The following is a 6,000-nucleotide window of genomic DNA, read 5'->3' as shown; positions in this document are numbered from 1 at the left end:
GGCATTGCTACTAACCACAGAATATTGTTCACTCTCTGCCTCTCACGATTTTATAGGTGATGACCAAGTATATAATGACCTGCATCTGTCATTACAATGTGAGGCAAGACAATTCCAATGTCCCCCAAATATCCCCATGTTACACCTACCACTTCCTCTCCCTCCCCTCAGAACCTCTGGTGACCACCGCCCCTACATCAATGACAGGGGTCTGGTTGCTATTGCCTGTGCTCAGAGCTGGGGAACAAGCGTCCTGTGCCACTACTGTGGTTGTGATCTTCATTACCTCCCTAATTGAGTGCTGTCACCATCTCTTCATAGCCATCTCTGCAGGTTTTCCATGCTTGTAAAATCAACTCTACAATGTGGAATCCATGTTCCAAAAGGATAGTCTGGCTTTTCTTCATTCATATTCAAAAGATCTTATCCAGTTCTCATTCCTGTTCCTTAGCAAAGTAGACAAGACAATCCGCCATATATCTTCTCAAGATCTGTTCAGCCTTCTCTTTTGCTGCCTATTTCTGACTCCAGCCAAAATGCATTCATTAATGCACACTTAATTTATCCTATTCTGTTCAACTACTGTGCATATTTTGGCCCAGTTTTTTAGGCTAATTTGTTCATTAGTCTTCCTTCTCTGCGTTTCTATTCATTCTGTATTTGCCAATTATTTATACTATAAAACAAGACAAAACTTATTTCCACATGAAGTCCTCTGTAATTCCTTCAACTAGAAGTGAGTTTTCCTTTCTCTGAGGCCCCTAGAAGTCACTACCTACCAATATAAGGGTATATGACTTCAGGAGATATTTCTATTTTAATTTGGGATTTAAAAAAATGATAAATATTCTCTAAGAAGAGTCATATAGGACAAAGGGTGTTGCATTTTGAGAAACAAGCAACAAGCGAATATAAAGAAGATAAATATCACTTACTCATTATTACTACTTTTACTCAACAGAAGCTATTTTAATCTGCAAAATGTTTTTAATCCATTTAATAAAATTCTGAAGCAGATTCTTTCTTGAGGTCCCTTTTGTGCTTAAGATATGTGAATATATATTCATAGCAAATTATAATTTACTTTGAAGTGCATATTGTATGCGTGGATTTCCTCTAATCAACTTCCACTGACAGACCATAGAAACAATGATAAGTAAAGACGATTCAGGCCTGCTGGGGGAGTTGTCTGCTCTAGTGCCTTCACATCACACCACACCATCCTGGAGCATCCTTATGGACCAAACTTTGACAGCGGATGTTGATGCTAACTTGGTAGTATCAGGGTTGACAGTAGGGTAAGGAGATTGATCTATGATTTTCCGTTAACTCCCAGGTTGGTTTAAGAGTTTCACATAGATTAATTAAATCTGGATACTTCACAAAGAATGAGTTAGCAAGAAAAATTGAGTGTTGCCAAAAGGAAGTTCTGTAACCACATAAAGACATCCAGTTCCTCGAGCTCCAGTCTGAGCAGGATCATAGCAAACGTCAATCACCCTGCAGAGTGCCTAGAATATTCATCTGTCTTTCTTCTCCGTATTTCTATTCATCCTCTATCTGCCATCCTAATTATACTTCATTTTTTCAACTTAACTTTAACTTCAAAAAATAAAATAACAACAAAAGGCAGCTTAGTAAATTATGGAAGCATTACTCTAAAAAATTCTGTCTAGATGCATTTATCTCATTTAATCCTAAAAACAAACTCAATTGTTTCTCCAGTATTCAGAAAGATACATAAATGAGCACAGATTGGTTAATTGACATGACCAAGGTCTCCTTATTAATGAAGAAAATTAAGGAAAAAATGCTTATTGATATTCATATCTCATTACATTAAACCCCATATTCTTTTCTTTGACCTTTAGCATTACTATAGTACTTTCTTGGCTACAAAAATATTATTACAATATTATTGCTAACTATAGTCCATCAACCTTATGAAACATTCTACATACATTAACTATCATGTCCCCATTCTCAACTCATATTCTATTTGTTACTAACCTATAATCTGTAGTTTAAGTCCCTAAATTTACTCCTTGTATTTAGTTCATATCAGTAAGATCATCCAATCCTCGTCCTTTGTGTTTGGCTTATTTCATTCAACATAATATGCTCAAGTTTCATCCACGTTGCCATTTGCTTCTCCAGTTCATTTCATCTTACAGCTGATTAATATTCTATGTTTTGTTTATCTATTTGTTTGTGAATGGTCATTTCTGTTGTTCCACCTTTAGCAGATATGAGGAATGCTGCTATGAATATCCATTGGTATGCAAATATCTTGCTTTCAGTTCTTCTGAATGTATTCCTATTAGAGGGATTGCTGGGTCATACATACAGCAGTCCTATATTTAGCTTTCTAAGGAACCATTGAACTGTCCTCCACAGAAGCTGCACCATTTTAAACTCCTAAGAACAGTGAAGAAGTTTTCCTATTTTTCCAAATCTTCTCCAGCAAATTTGGTTTTCTGGTTTATTTTTATTTTTAGTTTGTTTTTTCAGGAGGTACCAGAAATTAAACCCACTGGGACCTAGTACATGGGAAGCAGGTTCTCAACCACTGAGCTATACCCTCTCCCCTGTTTTGTTTTTGTTTTTCAACTAATGGCCATTCTATAAGGCATGAAATGATATTTCATTGTAGTTTTGATCTGCATTTCCCTAATAGCTGGAGATGTTGAACATTTTCCCTGTGCTTTTTGGTCATTCATATTCTCTCTTTGGAAAAACATCTATTCAAGTATTTTGCCCATTTTTTATTGGGTTACTTGTCTTTTTCTCACTGACTTCTGTGATCTCTTTTTAGAACATGGAACTCAATCCCTTGTCAGATATATGGTTTCTGAAGCTTTTCTTCTATTGAGTAGGCTGTCTTTTCACCTTAAAAAAAAAAAATATTTCAAAACACAAGTGTGTTTAATTTTGAGGAAGTCCCAATTATCTATTTTTTCTTTCACTTCTTGTGCTTTGGATATAAGGTCCAAGAAACCACCACCTACAACATGATCTTGAAGATGTTTCCCTATGTTTTCTTTTAGGAATTTTATGGCTCTAGTTTTTATATTTATATCATTGATCCATTTTGAGTTAACCTTTGTATAAGGTGGGAGATAGGGACCCTCGTTCTTTGGTTGTTTTTAATAATGTTTTGTACTTTTCTAAATAGAGGTCCTTTATGTCCTTGGTTACGTTTCTCCCTAAATATTTGACTCTTTTAGTTTCTATCATAAATGGAAATCTTACAGACTTCCTCCTATTTGTTCAATAGTAGTGAATAGAAATGCTATTGACTTTTGTGTATTAATCTTGTATAAATTATACTTTAAGACAAGACAAAATTTAACTCCATACCTTCCCTAATTCTTCAGTTGGAATTGAGTTCTCCTTTCTCTGAGGCCCTAGAAGTCACTACCTACCAACATAAGGTATATCATTTCAGGAGGTATTTCTACTTTAATTTGGGATTCTAAAAAATGGTAAACATTCTGTAAGAATAAAAGTGATATAGGACAAATAGTGCTGTCTTAGAAGAAACAAACAACAAACAAGCAAATATTAATAAGGAATCTAGTAACTATATATATCACTTATTAAGTACTTTTACTTAGCAGAAGCTGTTTACTCTGCAAAATGTTTATTTTTTTTTAATCTGTTCAATAAAGTTCTGAAGCAGTTTATCTTTTGAGGTCTCTTATGTGCTAAGAAATGTAACTAAGCATACATAGCAAATTATAATTTATTTTTAAGTCCATATTACATATATGGGTTTCTTCTAATCAGCTTCTACTGACAGGCCATAGAAATAAGATAAGTAGAGGCCATTCAGGCCTCAGGGGATAGGCTGCCCTAGTGCCTTCACTTCACACCACACAAGATCTTGAAGATGTTTCCCTACATTTTCTTCTAGGAATTTATGGCCAGAACATCCTTAAGGCCCAACCTTTGATAGCCCATATGGATGTTGACTGCTAACCTGATGGTATCAGAGTATTCTCTTTCTCTAAAAGTAGAGATTGACAATGGAGTAAGGAGATTGACCTATGATTTTCTGTTAACTCCCAGATGGGTTTAAGAGTTTCACCCGGATGAAAGGCTGGATTCTTCACAAAGAATGGCTCAAAAAGAAAAGTTGGGTGTTGACAAAAGGAAGCTCTATAGCAACTTGACGCCATCCAATGCCTAGTGATCCAATCTGGGCGGGATCATAGCAAAAGTCAATCACCCTGCAGAATGCACTCTAGAAGGAGAACACCAGGTCTTAGGCTAGTTTGCTGTTCTTTATTTACTGTATTCTTTGTTGTATATGGCTTATGGATGGAGTTTGATTTTTTGTGTGTGAAGGTTTTTAAAAAAATATTTCAGTTAGACACAGGATAGATTTTTAAATTTAAGGTAATGCTTATTTTATAAAGATTATCTATCCCCTAGTTTTCATGAGCACCTTCCAAAACATTTTGAAGAAAAAATTTCATCTGTCTCAGAACCAGACTTTGAACCTCATTTCTTCATCAACTCCATTGGTTTCATCTAATTTGAAGTACTTTTATCTAAGCAAAATAAACCAGATAATATTTAAGAAAGCCTGCATAAACTATAAAATGTTATATTAATGAATGGTTTTATTAATAGAATTTGTCTCCAAATATGTCCTCCTTCCTATATAGATTAACAATGGAGAGAGATAATTTTGTTATTTTCCTGAGCCACATACTACATGATAGTAATCATTGCTTCATGTCACCTAGCCCATGAGTGATGAGAATGAAGTCACAACTACCATAAAGTAGATAGGGGCTCTTAGTGGCAGTGGCAATTAATTAGATTAACCTTTAAAGCTGGTTGTCCACATCTTAAGTTATCTTTGTACTTGAAACAGTTTCACTTTATTATTTTTAAAAATTTTATAACAATTCAATGAGGTATGAAGGGAAGACACTTTTCAGGAAGGAAAATTAGTATTTGAGACTTACTCAAAGTTATTCATTTTGGGAACTAGAATTGGAACACTTGTATTCGATTAGACTGAAATTGATGCCATAACAAGGTTAATATTTTTTTGATTAATTCCAAAAGTGGGCATTCAGGTTACATGAATGACTGGAAACTATAACTTAGATATATAAAATACCCTTAGTACAATTGCATCCCATCTCTGCTACCACAAATCATCTTATTATGATCATTGCATTCTCAGACAATTGGAAGTATTTAGGGCTCCCATGAGCAAAGCTGCTTGTTAACTTTTGCATAAGAGATTCCATCCTCAAATCTGGATTACCCAACTACCTCTTCCCTCCCAAACCGTATTGCCTACCTTCTTACCTAACTATTTAAAAATTTTCCTCCTTTCAAAAACATTTCTTGAGAGATTTCACTTCAACAGAACCACATTAAAAATTATTCTTTACTTTCATATAACTTATAAGGGTTTTCAAAGTACGCATTATTATTACCATTGTAAAAGTTTTTTATATTGAGAAAGAAAACTCAAATAAGTAAACAGCTGGAACTCAAAACCACGTTTCCTATTTCCCCTACCTACTAAGGTCTTTTCTTCTATATTATCCTTTCTTATACCTGCATCATCAGTTTTTTCCCTTCAAATTGATCATTCCCATTATAAGATAAATATGCTATAATAATTTCCATCTAAAAAGTTAATACACACCCTGATCATCAGTCTATCTCCAGGTACCACCCAGTTTCTCTTGTTCTGATTTTAGAAAATGTTCTCTTTATTTTTGTTTTCTTTCATAATATTTATCACTCTCTGGCATTATGGGTTTACATATGCAAATAAATATGTGTGTACTGTCTATATCTCCCACTATAATGAGAACTCCAAAAGGTCAGTATTTTCAACTGCTATTTTGACTTTTATATCGCAGAATCTAGAACAGTTCCTGGAAAGAGCAGGCTTTCAACAAATGTTCACTGAAAAAAGGGAATGAGTGATTGAATAAATGAATGAAAAAATAAATGTACACTAAA

The sequence above is a fragment of the Dasypus novemcinctus genome, chromosome 27 (assembly GCF_030445035.2).
Source record: "Dasypus novemcinctus isolate mDasNov1 chromosome 27, mDasNov1.1.hap2, whole genome shotgun sequence".
NCBI classification, from domain to species: Eukaryota; Metazoa; Chordata; class Mammalia; order Cingulata; family Dasypodidae; genus Dasypus; species Dasypus novemcinctus.
The sequence above is the reverse complement of the archived record's forward strand: the minus strand, read 5'-3'. Positions refer to the sequence as shown.